Here is a 23112-nt window from a genome sequence, read left to right as displayed (position 1 = left end):
AAATTTTGTTTCAAATAATGAAACAGTTTACAAACAAGAAGTTTTTTATAGGGCAAAAAGTAAACCTAAAACAGTGTGCTTCTGCTATGAAGTCTAGAGAAAATAAAGGATTATATTTTTCTATCATATTAACAACTAGTGTTCCAACCAGACCGAGAATTTACAAAAGGATGCTCGTGCTTTTTGTGGGTGCAGTTGGCAACTGATTGTGGTATGGATGAGGAGAGCCATGTGCTGATATCAAAGGAACAGCAAAAGTTCACTCAGGAAGCCCTTTGGGTTTAGCATTGCTTGATCTTGCAATTCTGTCCCCAGTGATTTTCATAATCACCAAATAAGAAGTGAAAACCTTAATCCTTCCAGCAGCACAAATCCACTAGAGGCAAATCAATTTAGAAAAATCTCTGTGGAGGTAAATGAGCCATTCTCTTCCTGCATAGTTTGTGAAACGAGCTGGAGGCACTGATAAAAAGTATCTTTCTGCTTCAGGAAGGATAAGAGGAAAGGTCAGAGCAGCCAAGTATTAACCAGAAACCAGTTAGTAGTTAGGTGGTTCTGTTGCAGAAGAAACACCAACAGCCTCCAAGCAGCAACCAAATAATTCACAATTACAGGCAGAGAAGGCAGAAGAGAAGCACCTGAACATCCCCAAGACATTTGGTAGGATTCACTTCTATTCTTCGGCATGTCTGCAACACAAAATTCTCTTCTTGGGCCAGCTACTGCAGCTGCCTCCTGTGGCCATCCAGAGTGCTTCTACACCATCCCAGCTGCTTGTCCTCAACATTATATTCCCATATTCCAACCTGGGCCTCCCAGGGCTCTCCGGAAGGCCTGGTGGGCTCAGGACAGGGCAGTAGCAGCCACTTGAGGGCTACCTCACTGCTTCTGAGGGCAAGAGCATTTTGTGCCATTCTTTGTCCCTCATCTTCAGTGCCAAGGGATGATCCCTGGCATTTTAGTTTTCTAGTGCAGACATAGCCTGAAATCTGCATCAGTGCCAGTCACTTTAGGGGTTCCCTTTACAGCCAGGAGAAAGAAGCAGGCACTTTCAGAGTGTGATATCAGAGCTATTGCAGACATTAGGATTAGGGGAAATGCATCCTGAAGTGTCTGTATTTTTCCATTGACTATAAAAACACTCCAGACTCTTAGCTCACAGGCAGAAATTTACAGTGTGAACATCTGGAGTTGATTGGGCAATTCCCACCTTTCCTGTCAAACATTCAAAAACTTTTTCCATAAAGACACCATGACTGAGGACTACACCTCTAGCACACTTGCAGACAAAGATACTTCCCCTTATTTGTTTATTAAATATTTCAAGTAGAAATTTACTTCTCTAATGAATAAAATAAGGGCATATTATGAAAGTGAATATTTAAATACAATGCTTAATTTAGAGCTAATGCAAAGCTAGTCAAATAAATGGATTTTTTTTTGTTAGCATAACATGGTACAGAAAATTGTTGCAAATATTACTCACTATTAAATAGAGCAAGTTCCCAAAAACAGTATTTGTAGGGCAGTCGCTGTCTGACAGACAGGTGACCTGCATCACCTGCAGCTTTTCCATGTGAAGTGAAGCTGGAGTGACACAATAAAAACTGTCTGATCCAATATGAAACCTTCCTGTAAAAAGGTAACTTATTAAAATGATATGAGCATGATTGAATCAGTTCACTGAATTTTTAGCAGATCAGCATTTTGCATGTCTGACTGCAGTGATTCTTCAAACACATACCTACAACTTTTCTGTGTTCCCTAAGATGCTCCCATTGAAACTCTCAATGGTTCAGTGAGGGGGAAAATAGACCCAAAACATTTTCAAAATACCTTCCTTAATCCCATTTAAAATATACAATATCACACATAATTTAGCCTGAAGTACAAATTTAAAACTTGAGTGCTGTAGATAACTGGGTTTCAGTAGGTGTAGCTCAGCTAATGCTGCCCTACATTTTATCACCTTCACAACTTTCTTCATCACAGTCAGCAGTTTAAGCATTCCTGTGGCTAAAGTCTGCCTTACATGCTGAGCGTGGACATGATTCAGTGCTGATTCAGTGAATAATGGTGTTTTGTAACTTGAACCTTTCTCTGATGAATAATTGGAGTCCTTCAGTGAGGTGAGCAGGGAGTTCCACACTGCGCAGCTCATGAACCAGTGAGGACTCAATTGCCCTGACAAGTGTGTCTCCGTGAGGAATGGAGCTGGGAAGGGAGGCTCCCCTTGCTTCCAGTGGCCAGGAGGAGCGTGGTGTTGGTGACTGGGAGCACCTCCTCCACTGGCACACCCAGGCTCAGCTGGGCTTTGTGCTGGGACAGCTTGCCCTGTTTTGTGGGCCTTCTCCAGCACAGCAGACCCGTCAGTGAGAGAGCCCGCAGCTCACGTTCTCCTGAGCATGGGGCATCAATGGCAGATGGAATAAATGGCTGGGCTCATGGATGGCCTCACTGGGGTTCCGGTTAGATGGTGTTGGATTCCCCTCTGGCACCAGCAGTGGCTGTGTATCTTGTTTTCTTTCCAAAGGCAGGAAATCTCCCACCTCAGGATTCTCTTGGACAGGATGGGTGATTCACTTTGTGCTCCACTGCCCCTTCCTCAGGCTACAGCTGGGGAGTTTAAATAGAAAATTGTCTCAGACAGATTGAACACTGGGGAAACCCTTTTATGACCCAGAATGTGCTCTCCACACAGCATTTGTTTCATTGCCAGGGGCCCAGACTTCCTGAGCTCCATCCCCTCTTCCCGGCTGCCTGACATCAACAGTGTTTCCTTGCATGCCTGGGATGCTTGAAATCGTTGGGGCTTAACCTGGAAACAGCCAAGATTCAGGGAAACAAGGGTGAGATTCAGTTTTCTTTCTGATAGGAAGAATTTGCTGCAGGACACCACTTTGTTATGCACGAGCTTTGTTTACTCCCCATTTTGCCAGAGCCCACTTGAGGCTCTGGCTGCTGCAGTCACTGAAGCAGATGTTTCCTGCCCAGATCCTGCTCTGTAAGAGCCCACAAGAGTAGAAGGTACTGAGTTAAAAATGGGATTGCTTAATTTTGAGTTGTGTCTGGCAGCCAAAGACCATAGAGGTAGCAGCACAAAGGCTGCCCCGTGGCTGTGAACACCACTGGTGTGGGCACAGAGCTGTTGTGTTCCCTGTAGCACCAAGAGCCCCCGTGGTTTTTGTCAAGCCTTGGGTAGGATCTGCTACACTCCCAGAGTGAGAGTCTCTCTTCTATGGTGCTTTAGACTGATATTTTCCCTACATAGCTTACTGAAGCTAGGTCATTTGGGCCATGTCTGATTGAGGGAATAGACAGGACCAGGGCACAAGCCTGGAGGCTTCCATGTCAATAGAATATTAGTTCTGTTGCCAGCATGGTTTTTGTCCTCAGATCATCAAACACTCTCACAAGCAACTGCTGCACAGGGTGTGAAATATGGACTATGCCCACCAGGCAGGTTCTCTGCGTCTACCCTACCTGAGGTGGCCTCAGGATGTCCCACTCTGCACAATGGAGGGGAGAGCACACCTGGCTGGAGAGAGGATCAGCGCTTGGGAACCTGCACAGGGAGCAGTTGTGGCATGAACCAGGTGACAACTGAGTTATGTCAGAGATGATCAACAGCAGTGCTTTAGAAATGACAGGAGCAGATTGGAATTGGAATCCATGGCTGTCATGTCCTGGGAGCAATTTGTCTGGCCAGCAGCGGGTAGGCAGAACACAGCCAGACAAGAGGTCTCAATTGCTCTTGTATTAAGAGTATCTTCCATAAATGCAGATTTCTAACAGAATAACATGCAGATGAAAACCAGGCTCTGGAGAGAAACAGACTGGCCTGGCTTCAGCTTTGCACCCTGTGCAGGTTGAATGACTCCTATAACTGCAACAATGAAAGCCCAGTTATGGCCCTGGCAGCAATGCTGCTGGGGAAAGGTCAAAGGACAAACACATGTGCAAAAAGCAGGCACTGATCCACACCAGCAAATGGCCAGTGATAGTTCCACAGGAAGGTTTCTCAGAGCTAACTGGGCAGATCATGATTGGGTCTAGCAATGGCTGTCTCACTGGGTAGGAGTTTCTCGGAGCATGCTGGACCTCAGTCCCAGAGAAACACACTTAGAGTGTGTAAAATGAGCTGCTATTCTCCTTTTCCAGCCAGGTTTGTAAAGGGAGGTCTAATCTCTTTAAGACTAATTGAGCAAAATCCTCTACCTGTCACAAGTGCAGCAATGCTCTGGCTCCCACAGGTACCACTGAGCCCTGCCTGCACATTTCAGAGGACAGTGAAACCAGCCTAAACTGCTCCTAGCAGTCTGAGAGTCTTTCCTTCCTCCCCTTTTAGTTTCTACCTTGCTCATAGCACCTGGCAGTAACACAGCAACAACTGTTTGGTCAAACCTGCCCAAACCTACATGTTTGCTGGCCTTACCTCAGCTCCAGGAAGGATGCTCTGAACCCCAGTCCCCTGCCTCCACCTTGTCACTCTCCTAAGAAGGGAAGAGCAAGCAGCACGTCAAATCTGAGTGAGGAAGAGAAACATGCTAAAACAGCCTCGTTCTTTGTCACCAGTAACAAAAAGAGAGGTGTGGGAAGCTTGCAGCACTTCTCTTAAGCGGGACAAAGCAGAGCAGATTTCTGTGTGGGAGCCACTTTTCTCTGCTTTGGAAATGTTTTTTAATGTGTCCTGCCTGATCCATGCCCTGATTTTCCTCCTATTGCCTTTCTCCTTACCCTGTCTCCCTTTTCCACTTTCCTCCTCCACCACTGGTGAAAGTATTGTGGAACAGGCTGATGTGTGTCGATCTCTCATGGTTTGTTTTGTCTGAAGTGTCATCCTCCTTTTATCAGTCCGTCACAGACAAGTTGGCTGTGACTCATCAGCACAGACCCATCAGTCAGCCTCAGCCTTGGGGACTCACACTCAGGTACTGCCAAGGAAGAGTGAGCCTTAGCTTGGTTAATCAGAATTTCGAAACAAACCATTGGGCAAGAGATGACCCAGACAATATTTTCCATGCAAGCAATGTTTTCCACCATGGGCTTCTCAGATAAAAAGCAGGATTGCTTTCAAACAGATTGTAGGGTACAGGTCAACAAAAATGAGCTGTTTATAATTTCTGCTGTCAAAACAGTGTATCTACGTAGATCTCAAACAGCCTAGTAATCCATGGTTATCCTTTCTGTTTTTGTTTTCCAGCTGAGACCTTAAATAGCTTCTTAGATCATACCACAGTGCAGTGCACGTGTTCCAGGTCCTGAGTGCTCTCTTTGGGGATTGAACTCATGTCTCACCAAGCTACCACTCCTCACCAGCCACTGTATTACACATGGGGCTGTTTACAAACCAGGGAAGAAAGTCTTGCCCATGGCAACATTCAGTAGCATCTGCCTTCAAAGCATCATTGGTGATACTGGTACTAGGCTAAAGATGTCTGTAGTAGGTCTAATGGGTTGCTGTTACACATTTGTAAAGAAAAGGTCTATCTATCTATTTGTAAAACCCATCCATGTTTTGGAAAGATCATTTTACAGGGATAGTTGGCACAGCTCAAATTTCATTTATCCCAATGAGACCAGGGTGCTGTTCTGGGAGAGGTGGCCATAAAAGAAGGACACTAACAGGGATCTTGGGAAATCAGTCTGTTGCATCTGCCACAGACTGCCATAGGCATGTCCCTTAATCTCCTTCCCTGAACCTTCCCAGCTCATAAATAACAATAGCATTATCACTTTCTACTTACCTTGTCTGTGTAGACTGCAGGCAGACTATGCTATGTATTTCCTCATGGCAAACACCAAAGGAGTGATGCATCAGTGCCCCAGCAGAGGCTATAATGGAAGCAAATATGAGTAACCTTGTGACCTGGGAAACTTGAGATATGCAGGTTTGGGCAGTCAGGGGATAGCAGTAACCCAGCCTGCAGCAGCACTCCCCTCCTTAAAATGAGGCTCTCCCCCACACCCCCAGCTGCCCATGCTGATTCCTGTTGGATCTCATGCAGTTAATTTTCCATTCATCATTTCTTTTCCTATCTTGATTGCAACTGCATTTAGGAAACCAAGCTTGATACAACTGTGAAATATATGAGGGCAAGTTCTCTGATGGAGTTTACTGACTCTGCTGAATTGAAGCAGACTATACCTATATACACCAGACAAATCAGTGCCCCCTAACTAACATCAACATGTGTTAATTTCTGTACCAGGAATGCTAACAGCAAGTTTCGATGTGGTGAAAAGCAAATATTGATCTGTTTGCTTGAAAATCAGATTAGGCTCTGTCCATAGGCAAACATTCCTGCTAGGAAGTAGAGGAAAGGTTGTTTCCCCTTCCCCCCTCTCAAAGGCAGCCAAATCAAATGAAAACAAAAATCTGTTTGATACCTAGTAAGTTTTTAATTAAGGAGAAACCAAACCTAAGGGAAACAGAAGCCCTAGGGAGCTGTCAAATGACTTCTGGTAGTTTTTTGTGGCAGGAAGCCACAAAGGTTCATAAGGGCAGCCACCCATTAGTGCCTCTGCTCCTTCTGAATGGGGAGAAAGTGCTCCTGAGTGAAATAAGACCAAACCTCCCATGAGCAGGGGCAAAGGTACTCAAAAAATCTGTCTGAGCATAAGCATTTCACATTTTAGTCTTCAGTTTGCGCTTCAGCTCTGCTGCCTCAAGGTGACCACTCCCAGCACTGACATGTCCTCCTGGTCTCCCTGTCATGTCTCACCTGGAATGAAGACACAGAACCAGAGGACAAGGAGCCCTTCACTTGTCATCACCAGCCTTTCTGTCTGTGTGGCAGTCTCCTGAACCCAGAAACCCACACCAAGGCCACCTCAAATCTGGCACAAGATGGGTTGCTGTGGCCTCAAAGCACCAGGGGAGGCTTAGATTTGTTATTAGGAAAAATTTCTTCATGGAAAGGGTAGTCAAGCCCTGGAACAGGCAGTCCAGAGCAGTGGTGGAGTCACCTGGAGGTATTTAAAAACTGTGTAGACATGGCATTAAGGGACATGGTTTAGTGGGGGACTTGTCAGTGCTGGTTAATGGTGGGACTTGGTGGTCTCAGAGGTCTTTTCCATGCTGAATGGTTCCATGATCCCATGGTTTCTGCAGGATGGAGGGAGAGCTGTGAGCTGCTGGAGGGCACAGGCCATCCCAGCACGCCTCCCCCAGTTGTGACCAATCCCTCGTGTCTGCGCAGGGCAAGAGCAGCTCACAAGAACCTGATGAGCTCTTGGAGTGCTCCAAGGGTTGCTGAAGGGAAAGGCTGCTCAGGAGCTGGCCAAACATTAAAACTGGCCAGGGAAAAGCTGCCTATTGTTTGTGCTTTGTGCTGTTTTGCACTGCTGTTCATTTCCAGCATCAGGTCTCTTCACTCCAGATGCCACACACACCTTTATTTTCACCTCCATTGGTCTGGGGAGATATCAGCCTCTTGGCCTCCTGAGGAGGTGGTTCCCAGTTCCCAATGGCTTCAGGAAACCTCCACATGCCACAGGGAACTCTCTCTCTCCACCTCTGTCCCTCATCACAGCAACCCTGTGAAGGATGGGCAGGCACACATCAAAACCTCCTCAGGCAGGAGTGGGTTACCCACCAGGGGTGATTTCATCCCACTTGACAGGGATGAAAGGCTGATTTAAGATCTAAAAATGAAGTCCCAGGGAATGCAATTAGTTCAAATAGGCTGCTAAATATCTCAGCAGCCTTCAGCTAGCAACAGCAGGTAGCAAGCCACTCTTTTGAACATCTTCCATGTGATTAAAACAAACCTCTTGCTTTTCTTCTGCTTATTTTCCTTTGCAATATGGAGGAAATCTACTAAAACTGGACGCAAATGCACAGCCTTAGCTTAGTGATGCAGAGAGAAAAAATTCAGCTTTATGTCATCTTCTCACTCCAGAACCAAGACTCAAGTGTAGTCAGAGGTTTGCTATTCAGAGCTACCCCAAGGCTGCTCTGCAGCCACCTGGGCTGGTTCCAGAGGGACTGGTTCCCAAGATTAAAATCTAGTTAAAATGCAAGCAATTACATTTCAATTATTGAGGAAGCATCTGAAGGATGTTTCATATTCTTATCTCTGAGCAAGGACATGAGGTGCCTATCAGTGTTCTAGTGAGGATCAGGTTTTGCTTTGTGCAGCACTGAGCACATGGATCTCACCTGAGAAAGAAACAATTGGGCATAACCTGAACAAGCCCCATCTTTAATCATGTGTTTCCTCTGGTTGCTCCATTTGCCTATAGAGAGAGGCACTTGATATAGGGGTAGACTGGATAAGCAAAGGGTTATTTCCTTCATCATTACATCAGGAAAGATGACAATTTCTCCTGTGGAGGCTGTCTCAATGAATACTCTTTTTTTCCTCATCTCCCAGACCACATATTATTTTACAAGCTCCCATTATAAAAGGTTAATGGGAGAAGCAAGCACTGACAGTCATTTTCACTCCCCTGGAATGATACACTGCATTGCTGCAATTCAGTTCAGTGTAAAGTTTCATATAACAGTAATACCTACAGAAACTAACTGCTTTCAAAATCTTCTGTTTTCTTTTTTGCTTTGAGCAAAACTTCTTTTTTTTGTTTTTGACTCTTCTTTGGTTGAACTTTGACTTGAATAAACAGCAACATCTGGAATTCAGCAAAACACACCATAAAGGGAATAATATGTCCACAGCAGTTTTGCTGGAAAGGACAAATCCATTTATTACTCAAATGAAAAGTTACGATTGCTAAATGTCAGATGGAATTAGAAAAAAAATTGAATCCTCTGTGTGTGTCCTTTGTGTCCTTGCCAGCTCAGTGTGTATAGAAAGTTGTTCCTCTGTTATCACTGGTCTGTCTTTCTGCTTTTTTCCATGGCTGAAAGCCTGTGAGGACTTTCCTTCTGCAGAACCACCAGGTCAATCTTTTACCTTTGCACTGGGGCAGAGCTGCAGCTTTTTCCACTCAAATATGGAAAATACATCAGAGTGTCTGAGATCAGATCATGCTCTAATCAAGTGGCATTCTTCTGGCTCCTGGATCAGACACTCCAGGAAAGCCCCAGGGATGCTGGGAACAGCTGAGGATGTGCAGGCAGTGGGGGTATGGGGGGATGAAGGCACTGAGCACCTCAGGAAGGCAATGGCAAATGGCATCTCTCTCTGTCTCTGTCCTCCCCGCTGAGCAGCCACAGATGTTCTGTGATGGTGACAGCACAGGACACCTGAGCCCCAGGCACGGGGCTCACTTACAGACCAGATCCATCTCTCTTTGCTTTGTTTTCCAGTGGGTAGCTCTTGGTTTCTAGCACAGACTCACTTTCTTCAGAGCACGTGTTGAGGTCAGGGAGTGACAGCTCCCATAAATCAGCAGAAGCCAAACACATTAATCCAGGAACAGAAGGAGGTATTCAGCTAGTTTGGCAATTTTTAGCTTAGAAGCCTGGTCCAAGGGTTGAAACGCTACCAGTCTGGAGAATAAACATCACTCTCTGTTCCTTTTCACTTTGTACCAGGAGGTGTTTAGGGTCTTTGCAGCACAAAATCAAACTTAGGAAAGTGAGACAGAGATTGGATTTATTTGCACAAGGTTGGAGTGGGCCCTGCTCCCACCCCTGCTTCTTCCAAATATCTCATATGTGATTTCAGATGTGTTTCTGATGGCCAGACCCAACAAGGGCAAGACCTCCTCAGCCTTCGTGACACTGTTGTGTGTGGGCTCAGACAGGTAATTTTTAAGCATGTGACCAGTTAGTTCAAAGCTGGGTATTCCTGTCTCTATTTCAGCTGGATTTTGCACACCATTTAACTGAGGGCACATTATTTTGGCCCAGACCATGCTGCAGGTAGTGCTGCCCTCTTTGAAAGCCCAGGTCTGGGCTATGGGTGATGTCCATTGCTTCTGCTGCCCTTTCCTTTCACAGCAGTGGTGACGTGCAGAGTCTCTTATCGCTTGTGAAATCAAAAGCCAAACAGATTCCAGGCAAGGTAATGTGTTAGTAGGCAGCATTTTGGGTAAGCAGCATAATAGTTTATGTAAATAAGTGAGAGGTTTTTCCTGTTTATTCTCCTTTCCCATGAAGAAAGCAGAGGTTACATCCATAGCAGCAAACTCATCCTGAAGGTCCAGCTGTGCAGGTTTGAGCTCTGAAACTTGATCACAGGTGCTGCTAAACTGGCAGCACTGCCATAGCTCAGGGCTGGGCCCCCAGCACGGCGCTTGCAATCCCTGGGAACAGTTTAGGATTTAACAGGGACCAGAGGCTCTTCCCAATTGGCTATTTGAGTGTGGGCAGCCTAACTGGAGATGTGGAGATGCCACTAATGGGCAGATAAGCTGCCTAAGGCTGAGGAACACCTCCTGGATGTTTAAATTCCCCAGTGAGGATATACCCTAAAAGTGTATGTGTGTGTATCCTTGGGATAAGTGTGACCTAACAGCAGCTCTGCAGGGTGGAAGTGACAAATTCACACAGGCCTGAGCTAGACTAGGATAAAAGCAACACCTTGGACTGTAGGTAAGTAAAATGATATTAAATACAAAGAAACCCTCACCATGAGCAGGAAGTGCTTAATAGGGTGAGTTACACTTTGGTTAACCACAACAATCCCATCTCCATGGAGTTTGGAATATTGTTTTAGTTACCACAAGTACCCATGGCTGTGCTTGTTTAAGATATCATTTCCTGCTGCTGGCACAAGTTCAGTCTCAGCAGAGGGTGTGAGGGACCCTCCCTTCCCTGGCTGGGGGAGCCCCCATCCCGGGGCCATCCCCACCTGCCACTGGCTCCCGGAATGTGTGCCTGGGAAAACAACTTGGTTTCCTCTGGCATGTTACGGCTTTCATCCCTGCAGCTGCACAGGACAGGTAGCCCAAACAGCAGCACGTGTTTTTGGCTGCCTGCCTGCCTGCTCAGGGAGGGCTCTGGGCTGGGCAGTGCCTCCTGGACAGCTCTCACTCAGCCGCCCTGCCCATCATGTCCCACAGCACATTAGGACTTTCTCTTGCCCATTCCCCTTCCCATGTTTGTCCCTCTCACCAGCAGCACTCTGTCACCATTCCACTGCCCATGTGGGAGTTCTGTCAGCAGCAGCTCTGCCCCATCACTCTGTCCCTGCCACCCATGGGGCAAACCAGGGCACTGGGGCCGATCTTCAGCCTGGGTGTGTGTGGGGAAGCACACACACCCCAGCCCCCATCTCTCACTTCTTCTGCTTTGACAGATTTCCAGGACTATTCCTGGTGCAGACTGGGGATGCTCCTGGATTTTTGGCAGCTTTTCAGTCGGGGGAGTTGTTTCACACCCAGCTCGAATGATGGGATATGTGTACAGTACCAGGAAAATGTAAATTTTTTATACAATCCTACATATGAAGACAAGGTTTCACAACAAGAAGCATGGAAATGAGGTGGCTGGCTGCTGCCTGCTCCCATTCTCTAATTTCAGGAATCCTGTTCCTTGCTGAGAAGATGGAACACATATTTTAGATTTTACTGTAAACTAAAATAGACCCAGGATATAAGTGGGAGCCTGGATTGCTCTCAGTGTCCTTCAGAAAACAAATCTGTGAGATTCCAGTGAGAAGTGATGAGGCAGTCCTTCAATTTCCAGTAATAAATGCACAGTCCATATAAACATATGGTGCTATTGGGACAGAGATGCAGCAGATATAAATCCTCAGTGCCTGCTTGACTTCACGTCTGGTATGTGCCTTGCATCCACTGACACATCACATCCGGCCAGGGCCACCATAAATTTTACAAGTTTCACATTCCCTTAATCCTTTTTCTTACAAGAACCCAGAGGAATGCAGCATTTCCCCCAGTACGTGCAGTGTTGCTATTTTTAACTCTGGACCTATCAGGATGATTTTTGTTGTTTTTTCCCCCCCTGAAATATCAGAATAGTTCAACCAAGTGAAAAACAAGTCATCTTTCATTTCTTTATTTACTGTGTTTAAGTACCAGGGCTGAGAATGTGGAAACTATCCTAATAATGTAGTCTCAGATCATCCTGGATTCTCGTAGATGATTTATCTGCGACCAGAAGGACAGCAATCCAGTATCCACTTTGTGATCCAGAGGGAGCCATAAAAAGCCTTGCCTTACAGAAATTAATGTCTGTGTTCGATCACTCTGCATAAATAACAGACCAGACCCGTCAATGCCCTAAATTTGCAGAAATTCACCCATCTGCAGTCACTAATCTCATCTGCAGGAAGGCACATGTGCTCTGGAACTGGCAGTGCCCACAGTGAGACCAGGCAGAGGTGTGTCCACAATCACCTTGTTCTTCCACACTCACACATTTCCACATCATTCACCTGTTACAGCTGTCACTAAAGCAGAGTGGGCTCTTTGCAGAAGGAACCTTTGCTTTATTCCTGGCTTGCAGAGAGCTTGGCACCAGAGGAGCCCATCTCTCCAAGGACAGGCACTGCACTGACAATAACAGCAGTGGTTTGAGTCCTGGCCTCCCTTCTGCCTGCTTGCGTATCCGTGCACGCACACACACATGCCCAGACTCCCCAGGGCCCATTAGCAGCCCTCAGGAGGCCGGATTCTGACCTAACTTACAACAATTTCATAATGACTAACAAAATTTACCTTGGTAGAAATTGCTGTGGATTTATACATGTGCCAGAAACAGGCACTGCTGGAGTTAGGTGTGTGTGTTTATCCTTTCCAGGAGATGAAGAACAGAAACAGGAACCTCAAACACAGGCATGGAGGCACCAGGGGCAGTCATTTCCAGTGGCACATTGGGAGAGATCCCTGTGCCAGCCTGCCTAGCTCTTGCCATACACAGCTGGATGCTGGTCACACTCCTGCTTCTCCTGTTCCTGCAAGGGCCCAGGGTGTGCCCAGACCTGCCACCCTCCATTGCCATTTATTTCACTTCCAGGGCAGAAGGTTTTTTTCACTTCAGGGTTATTTTTGCAGCTGTAGGGATATTTTTCCCCCAGTGACACACTGTGATTTGTTCATTCCCAGAAGAAGTAAGGACCAGGCTTGCCACAGGTTTTCCTGGGGCAGAAGGGTGTAAACAAGGTGGGAAGAGCTGATGGCTTAAAGAAAATTGGAGAGAAGGTTTCATCTCAGTGGCACTTACCAGGCCAGCAAGATGAGACCCTCAGGCTGTGTCTGCCTGCTTTTCAGGAAAGGTGAAGGCACTGGGAATTGAAATTGGGGTAGCTGAATGAGGAGGCAGAGCCTCTGGCCATAGCCTTGAGGTATCCTGTGGAGGAAGAGCAAAGATTTCCTACAGCCTGATCCTTCACTCCAGGCACTTCCCAGCAGGGAGATCACACAGCTTCCTCCCCTAGGGCAGAGTGAAAAGCTCCTGTCATGTGCCACAGGTGGCACCACATGCCATGATGTGTCACGAGGTCCCATGGAGGGTTTCCCACTCCAACCACTCCCACCTTCCCCCCTGCCAGACCCGACCCCACTGCAGCCATACCTGAGAGGGAGCAATTGAGGAGCGCCAGTGAGCCCAGGCTCCCCCAGCACCTCCCCAGACCCCACCCCAGAGCAGAACTCTGCTAGAAAGGTCCCAGCTCAATGCAGGCAAACCAGGCAGCCCCAGCCTGAGGGTCTCCCCTTGCTGGCCTGGTCTGGGTCACTGAGGAGCAGCTCCCCATTCACCCCAGCACATCTCAGGAGAAATTCCAACATTACTGGGATTCACACCAATCAAGCTGAGAAATCTCAGCAGACAAGTTCCCAGTGCTGTAACAGTAGGTCAGATATCCAGGGGAATATGCAAAATTTCTGGTTGGGAAAGGAAGGTTGAGAAGGAATAAGATCACTTACTGCTGCATCAGAGCATAAAATGGGATCTTTCTTCTTCCTTTCTCTTGTGTGTGAAAAGTTTTAGATGCATTTATCTGTAGGAATATAATTCTGCTTGAATGCCTTCTGCTTTGTCTCTTTCCTAATCTAAGTGGAACAAATTAATTTTTGAAGTCCACAAAGAACCTTTATCAGCTAAAACATCCTCAGTGTTCTGAGATAAGGATTTATTCCAGCAGTTTCAAAACTGTCTTGCTTCCTCTCCCCAGCGCGGGGGTTTCTGGACTCTAAGATTTGGTCATAAATTGTGCAAGTGCTCCCAGCATTTTTAATTAATGTAAAATTTGCATTTTAATGAAGGGGGTGATGGAGCCTTCCAGCAATAGAAACAATTACATATCAAGCCGATGAATTAGCAGCAGGATTGCTGCAGTGAGCAGGTTTAGATTGGTTTTGATGGATTCAGCTGTGGTGTCCCAGCTCTGCCCACATTGAATGAGCAGAGGTGAAATACCCTGGAGCAAACCCCAGGAGAAAGCTCCTGGGAGTCCTGCTGATCTGGGCAGCTCACACAGCTCTCAGCAGATTCACCCCTTCTTGGGATTTGCTCAAGGAGCAGAGAGGGGAATGAGAAAGGAATTAAGGTGTCTTTCCTTCTTTGTTCCCAGCTCCGGGTCCTGGATGCTCTCAGGGAAGGGAGGGCTGACCTTTCCCTAACACTGGGTGAATGAGAGAAGATATTAGTTTGTGCTTTTCCAGATTTTCTGCCCTAAGCAGGATCAAATGGCAATTTGGCTCCGTTTCTCCATTCAAATCAGCATGAGATACAGAAAGTTATTTTCACCAGTTCTACAGACCCTTCATCCTGTAAAACCATTTTCCCTTTTTCCAAGTGATGATGATCTGCATAGCTGCATTTCAATTTGCAGGGGCTGCTTGAAAATCTCCATTGCTTGGCAGTGCATCAAGAGGACAATTGTTGGAGTGTTTTTTGTTTCAGGGAGCTTGTCTCAGTATGCATTCCTCTGTGCACGGCCAAGGCACTAGAAAATGTTTTGCATCCAGGAATTATTTATAAAGCAAAGAGGAAGTTTAAGATGACAGGAAACATTAAGACTTTCCAGCCTGTTGAAGAGAGGGGAACATAATAGGGTTTCCTAGCAGGTCTTGATGCTCCACAAGATATTTTATATGTTTCCTCTCTCTGGATGCTGTGCAGTAAGAAACAAATGAGTGGCCTGGAAGTGTTTTATTTTGTTGGGTTTTTTTCATTTAGACAAGGATAAATAAAATCTCAGTCAAGCTGAGAATTCATTTCAGATAATCTCAATGCAAATTCAGTCTTATTTTTTTGACGACTGTTCTTCCCCACAGATCAACCCCAACAAAAGCTTGAGCTGTACTTATGCCCAAGTCCTTAGGAACAGCAGAGCAGATGTGGTGTCACAAGTGGCTCTGGATCAATATTCCTGGCTGCCTCTATCTTGTCATGAAGTTAAACACAGGGAACAGGATCTCCCCAAGTACTGATTCATCTCCTGACCACTGACCACCAGAATAGAAGGGGACAGAACCAGCGACGGCAGCTAAAGCAGGACATTTTATCTGCACATCACAGCAGGAAAGCTTTTTGGAAAATCTCCTAAAATGATACCAGAGAGAGGTTTATGCTGTAACTTCTGAAAACAAGAGAATCAGGCAGATTTAGCCAACCACAGTAATGGAGTTTTCCTAGACCAACCTTTGAGAAGACCTTTAACTCCTGGCTGTACTGCATTTGCTAAAAACTCAGCTCCTCTTAGTCTAAACAGCAGCTCTCCCCACCCTCATTTCTGTGGTCTTGACCTTGTGAGCAGCCTGTGTGGTTATGCTGGTATTGTCTGATTCATTCCTCTGTGCTTTCACTGCCTTGTCTGCTCACTCACCCCTTGTTTTTCCACTGCTGGGGTTGAGGTGCATTACTGTCTGTTGTTATTGTGCTGTCAATGCCATCTTGAGCAAACCTGCCTGCCTCATATAATCTGTACCTCGCAAATCCTTCCCAAATGGGGATTTGCACAGCAGGTAAGAGCATGCAAGGAAGGCAGCATGGGCACATGCAAACAGAAGAGCCGCCCTGACCTGCAGCCAGGTCATTACAGAAAGGGAGGCAGCTGGCTTGGGGGTTTATATTATGCTTAAGTCTCATATTAGGTGCTTGAGTGTTGAATTCTTTATTTTGGGATCTGTATCTAGAGCATCCTTGGTCCGTACTTGGTGCTTTTTACATTCTTCTTGTTCTATTCATATGGGCAAAGAACATTTTCTTACTTTATATCTGTCAGGTCTAACTAATTTCTCTACTCAGCAGTTCTCATTTTACATCTCCTCTTCCCTACCTCTGCCACAGCTATATCTATTTGTCATCTTTTATTTTCTTACTTTCACTGAACCTCATTTGCTGTCTGCTTACCCCAGCATTGCCTTTCCCTGTGTATTTTTGTCTTTGGAATGCCATTTCTGGATAGTTTTAGTATCTGTGCCTTAAAGAAATCCATCTTTTCCACCCTCCAGGCTCTGAACTCCTCAAACCAGGCAACTTTGTTAGTCACCTTAATTCTTCAAAATCCACCCCTTTGCATAGTGGCAGCCTTGGCAAAGGATATACTTATGTTTATTCTTCACGCAGCATAAATTAGACCCCCTCACAGTCATGCAAGCTGAGGCCATTTCCTAAAGCTACTTTTTTCTCAGCCAAAGCATGACCAACATTAGATTCTGAAAATCAGAAGAGTCAGTGTCTCCAGTCTGGTCATTAGTCGATTAAATCAAAAACAGGCACCAAGAAATTGTGCAGCTTCTTAAGTCCTAACATAGTCCCTGTGATTAAAATTTAGAAAAAAGAAAAAAATAGGAAAAGGGAAAAATTCCTGCCTGTCCTCCTGAGAAGCAGCAGATGCTCTGAAGATGAAAGCCAATTCTTCAGTCTAACTTGCAGATTTATAAATTTCAGTGAGTTTATTATATTATTTGCTACTTGACCCTGTTACCCCCCCATTGGCCTCAAATGTCAGGTACTCTAAAATAGAGGAGTTCTTCAAAACTCAAAACTAATTATGCAGTCAGGTCCTTGAACTTATTCTGTCCTCATGGGATGTAGAAAAAAACCAAGACAATTTATTACTGCACATTTCTTGGCATTAGAGGGATCTTTGAAATCTTGTAGAGATTTTTCAGTTTGGCACTGCAGGGGAACTTATTTCTTACAATAGACACCAAAAGAATGTGAAAATCACTGATTTCAGCAAAGGTCATTGTTTTCCAGCTTTGTGATTGAGGATTTGAAGAAACATTTAAGGTGATGGACACTCACAAAATGATAAATTAAAACTCACTAAGAAAAACTTGTATAAAATATAATTTTAAAATTATCTGCTTACCTGAAGAGTCAAGGGAAGGCAGTTTTTGTGAAATGTTATAAATATGTGCGCCATTCACATATAAAATCCAACCTTGAAAAAGACATCCTATAATTGCCACTAGTGCAAAAGATAATATGATCTACTTATCATGCATATAACACATTTGTTTGGCTTACAAAAAATATGCTACACTTAGAGGAGCAATTCTACTCAGGGGCTGAAGTTGGCTTTCAACCTGTGAACCCCCACCAACAATAAAACTTCTTAGGGATAAACTCTTCTCTTATTTAATGCTGTAACCCTCTATAGACTCAGAAGTCATCATTAGCCCTTCTGAGAAAATGGCTGTTTTACTCAAAAGAAAGGAAAAGTCACCATCCAATCTTGTTACCCGATGAAAAGCAGAAAACAGAGATGTAAGACATTTTGTGAAACAGCATATTTTCCCCTTAATATGAAGTTTCAGTCATTTCAGTACATTCATCATAAGATACATGAGATAACATTGATCTGCTTGAATTTTGCCTGTTTTTTTCAGTTGTAGACATATTTATCTTGCTGTCACATATACAAATCCTTTTCCTTCCTGGTGGGACATGGACAGAGAAATGTCCAGGTTCAAAACTTTAGACATTTCTGTGGGACTCTTACTACTGCCTTTTGCCATTTCTCTCCCAAAAACTCATTAATGCAGAGCCAACAGCTCAGCTTCCTCTCACTAAATAACCCTTGGTGGAAAGCACTGCCCTTCTCACTTGCACACAGGCCAGCCCAGCAGTCTGTGCAACCTCTCTGGATAATCTGCTCCAGGGATCCACTGTCCTTAGGGGGGAAACCTCTTCCCCATGTGTTTGAACCTCTCGGGAACATTTTGTGGCCACTGTCTCTCTTCTTGCTGCTGCACACCCTCAAAAAGAGGATAGCTCTGCCTCCTCCTCCAGGCTGACATCAGGCTTCCCAAAAAGGGTTTTTTTTCCCAGACTGAGAGCCCCCACACCCCTTAGCGTCTCACAGGACAAGTTCTCATGGCACTGGGGACACTTAGGTGGAAAATGCTCCATGGCCATTCTCCTAAAGAATGTTCCAGAGAGCTTCAAATCCCAAATTTGCTTACCATTACGAATTTTTTTAATTCAGGACCTTGAAATATTTATTTTTTTATGAGTAAATCATATAATATTCAAGTTATATGGCAACATATGCAAGCTATTTTTGTTGCTAGGTATCAATAATGGTTAAGAAGAAAAGCTGACATATCCCAGTGCAAAATATGTTTGAGCAGGAAAAATTAGGTTTTCCAGGTTTATATGTATTTCTGAAAAACAAAATGTATTTGCTTTAAAATTAAAAACTGGAATTAAAAAGAATTTCAAACAAATACTGTACCTCAAATTTGCAACTGCAAAAAGCAACTCAGTTTTTGGTTATCATTAATGTAAGAGCGTTTTTTCCCCCACTAGTAGGCAAGCAACTTCCTTGGGGGAAAAAAAATTCTAATGCACTTTTGTGAATAATATTCATGGCAAAAAGGTGGGGGTTTTTCTAGCTAGCTTGTACAGAACACATGATCACTCCCACTGCATGTCATAAATTTGCACAGCGGAGCACTCTTGGCAGTCTTCTGATGGGACCATTTTTTAAACTATAATAAGTAGATCTCCTCAGCCTCTCCTCCAGTCTTGTCATAAATCTATCACACCAGCCCCTGGCTTTCCATTTCAGCCCACACACACCTGCCTCATCCCCTTTTACTTTCTCTAACATCCTTTATTTGCACATAGCAGCTTCTCTCTGGAGGATCTCACAGCTTGGGTGTGCAGCTCAGCTTCCCATGCAGCAGGGTAAGTGCCAGTGAGGTTGTGCTGGCCAAAAGTTGTGAGAAGCAGCACAAATTGCACAACAAACTCTTCTTCAGGTGAGGTCCCCGTGGGAAGGAAGTTGTCCTGAGAGAAGGAGCAGAGGTTGTTAAAGCAGCTGGTGTTCTTCAACCTTGCCCAAGACAGGAATGCAAGACCAAGATCATAACCTTGTACAGATCTGGCAAGAATTTCAGCACTTTCTTTCCACATTTGAACTGGAGGCTGCAACCCTTTCACTGCCATGCTCATTTTGGATCAAAACAGAGCCCTGCTCCACTCCAAATTCACCTTCCAAATGTCTTACAATATTATCTGTTCCCTTTTTTGAGCCTGGACAGACCATGGTTTAGGAACAATAAATTGTGTAGCTCTCATACTGAACTGACAACCCTCAGAGTAGAACCATGGCCTTGTACCTGTTTTAATCACTATGCCTTCTTTGGGGCATGGTCAAAACTTCTGCCATCAGAAATCACAGTCAGAAATGTTTCATTCTCTGAGGGTTGCTCTCACACCTCCAGCACAGCTGACACCACAGTCCTGTGCAAACTCCTGCCTCCCCACCCTTGTCACAGGCCAGCCTTCCTGGCTGCCACAGCCACAGCCTTTGTGCTGCTCCATTGCAGAGCCCAGCTGGGCCACAACTGCACTCCAGGCTCCCACAGATTTTCTGCAATAGATTCAAGACCTGCAGAGCTGTAGTGCCTACTGCCTCACCCTCTCATGCCCCAGCTTAGCCAATTCTCTGCAGTGACACATCTGCTGGGCCCCAGGAGCTGCAGCACTGCAGAGTGTCCAAACCATGTCCCACATGTGGCCAAGCCCCACAGGCAGATCCATGAGTTCTGTGGCACTGTGATCTCTCTGTGCTAGCAATCCACATGCTAACTGCAGCCCTTTGACACAACCAAGCAAACACCATTATTCACCTGCACCCAGAAACCAAATGAACTTTGCAGGAAACTCATCCTCTCATTGGGAATCATGGAGAAACTCATCTTCTCCCTGGGAATCATGCAGTGGAGGCTTCCAGTGAGGGCTTCAGGGTGAGAGTGAACAGACTCCTGCCTCTTGTCACTGTCTTTGCCAAGCATGTCACCCAACATCCTCGAGACTCTTTGAGTGATCCTGGAGAAAGCTCCTCAGCTGGTCATGAGCCCAGTGCACTGATCCTGTGGCAGAAAATGAACAAGAAACCCAACTCTTGACAAGCCCATGAGTTCACTTAGTGGGAGTCATTCCTCTAGACTGCAAGAGAGCATCTCCTCTGCCCTGACTCAGGCTCCCACAGCATGAACACATCCTCGAACAGCTCCTTTCTGTTCACTTTGCTGGGAGTCCCAGACAGCTGGCTCTAACACAGGCAGCAGCTCTGCAGATGTCCATGTCAGACATTTGGCTTCCTGCGCTGGGCCAGCTGCTGGAGAGAAGCAAATCTCTGTTCCTTCCCATCTCTTCAGCATTACTAGAGCTGCCTAAAAGAGAACACTGAAGCTTTTCTCCTGAAAGGGGGCATCCAGGACTGGTCTCCAGCTCTGTGCTAAGTCCTCCACAGATGCTTTTCCCTTGCTGCTTCTGCTTCTGCACCACAGAGGGACAAGGAGAAGTGACAGTGCTCTGAATGGGAGGCTTCCTTCAGAGGTGGAGTCAATACCCTGTTCAGAAAAGTCAAAGGGCTGTCTAAATTGCCAAGTGGATTTTTAGCACTACATACCCTTGGGATTGGCAGAGGAGATGAGGAAGATACTTTTGAGCCACTCTCCTCATTTTCTAGCTCCCTAGGTTGTTCATGAGACCCAGCTGAATCCTAAGCTTTAGATTTTCACCAGGAAAAAATAGGATATTTTTTAATACCGGAATTTTCCATGGAATTTGGTAAATACTTCACTTTGAAAATCAAGTTTTGGTCACCTGTTGCATCCTGCAGGTGACCATAGCTCAGCACTTTGATTTCTGTGTGGTACCTTATCAACAGCCACGGGGCTGGTCTCTCCTGATCCCTTCACATGCCGCCCCATGTGAATCCATGTCCTCCAGGAATGTGTTTCTCATATTGCAGTGCCTTGGCCTTGGAGCCTTTATTTGAACAGACAGCTCCAGCTGGGGATTTTTGTCTCTGCACAGACTTTGAACAGCTGCTTGTGGTTCCACCCAGCCCAGCTCCCACCCTCTGGTTGGAAGCACGTCAGGCTGGGAGGAACAAAATAGCAGCAACCCTTGGGGTGTCATGGATCTGCAGTGGGAGCAGGGAGCCAGCTGCTGAGCTGGACAGGCCAAATGTGGAGCTCCCTGACCGTCATCCATGAAAAATTGAGGCTTTTTATAACACCAACAGAAGATGACCCTGCCTGGGGAAGGGCTGACAACATGGGAAGCAGTTTTGTGCACCAGGGCTGCTCCTCTTTCTGAGTGGGGCAGGCCAGGGGAGGTCACCAAGGTGGGTGTGCTCCATTACCCAGATGTGTTCATGGCATTTGTGGATGGGCACTGAGCACAGATGATGGCATCAGTGTAAGAAATTGTTACCACTTTGAACTAAAGAGTCCCAGGGGAGTCTGCAAATACAAACTGTGCTCTTCCAAGGATGTGGCTTATTACTGGCTTAACCCCAGTGGCTGAACTGCCAACAAACAGTCCTGCTCTCCCACTGTCCCATCCCTGCAGCCTTTTTCTCTCTCCTCATCAGTTTTACTGAGGGACACTGGAAGTTTTGTGGAATGGTTTTTCTGATCTGGCTGGAAAATAGGTTTAGGTCAGGTTTTAGGGTTTTTTGGCTGGGCTGATTTTCAAGCCTGACCTGACCAGGCACAAGGGCACTGAGCTGATCCAAGGAATGGAGTTTAAAACACATGAAAAGAGAACATGTCTGTGCAAACAAGGTCAAGGAGCAGACAAGATCTCATGGTTACAACCCAGCACAGCTGCTTTTTCCATGCAGTGCCTCACAGTGTCAGTTTGCTGATGGTGCTGCTGCTGCTGCTGCAGAGTTTTACTCCATAAGAGTGAAGACTTTCTCTTGGAGAATCATCTTGCAGGCAAACCAGAGCCTGGACTTTGTTCTTTCTCTGGAGAAATGTAAAATCTAAATTGCTCTGAAGGGGATGAGAAGATCACCTGGATTTCTTGCGAACATGATCCCAGACACATGAAGATATTTTCCCTCTGTCCAAAAACCAGTAGAAGAAATTCAAAAAGTCTCTGTGGTTAAGCAGAAGGCTGCACTAGCACATCTTCAGAGTGAGCTGTTGTTCAGGTGTTGTCCTTATCGTGGAAAAAAATCAACAATGGTTTTCTCTCCTCTCCCACCTGCCCAACAGGTCTTCAAGGAGAGGAGAGAAAACACACCCAGGATCAAAATTTTGTGTTGCAAAGAGCACAGTGATTTGAATCATCCTGAAATTTCATGTCTTCACAAAAGTAATGTTTTTTCAAAACTACTGTTTTGCTAAGATGCAATTTTTAAATTCTAAACTGTGATATCCAACACTGCAGTGAAAAACAAATCAAAAATCCCACTTCAAAAAGAAAAAGTTTTATTCTGAAATTATGTTGAAGCCAGACACATCTACATAATGTGAATCTTCTCTTTTGAAGTAAAATTTTCAGGCTAAATCAACATGGCTTTACAGTGTATTTTCATAGCAAGTGACTCTTTACAAATGCAAAATAATTTCTTAGCAAGTTACACACCAAAACTCAGGAATGTGGGAAATCCAGATCAGGAGCAAGCTGAGAGTGTGCCTACTTAGGTTCTTTGTTAATTAAGATGTATTAAGTCTTTGCTGTGGACTGGAGATTTCTCAAAGGTGGGGCAGCAAGGTGTTGTCTCTGGTGAGATTAGGAAATCTCTATTTTCGTTTCCACTGCTAATACCCCAGACAATATAAATGTGCAGAATGTGATCTGGTGAAAGCTTTCAGTCTCAGCTGAGGCTTTGCATTCCAGCTGTCAGGTTTTCACTTGTTTACCTTGGAGCCTGGCTTCAAGGGATACGATGGAAGAGATAATTGGAGTGGAGTGGCTGCCAGCAAGAGAAAAAAAAATGTTTCAATAAAAAGTATTTTATTCTG

The sequence above is a fragment of the Melospiza melodia genome, chromosome 3 (genome assembly GCF_035770615.1).
Source record: "Melospiza melodia melodia isolate bMelMel2 chromosome 3, bMelMel2.pri, whole genome shotgun sequence".
Taxonomy (NCBI): Eukaryota; Metazoa; Chordata; class Aves; order Passeriformes; family Passerellidae; genus Melospiza; species Melospiza melodia.
This window is presented reverse-complemented; position numbering follows the sequence as displayed.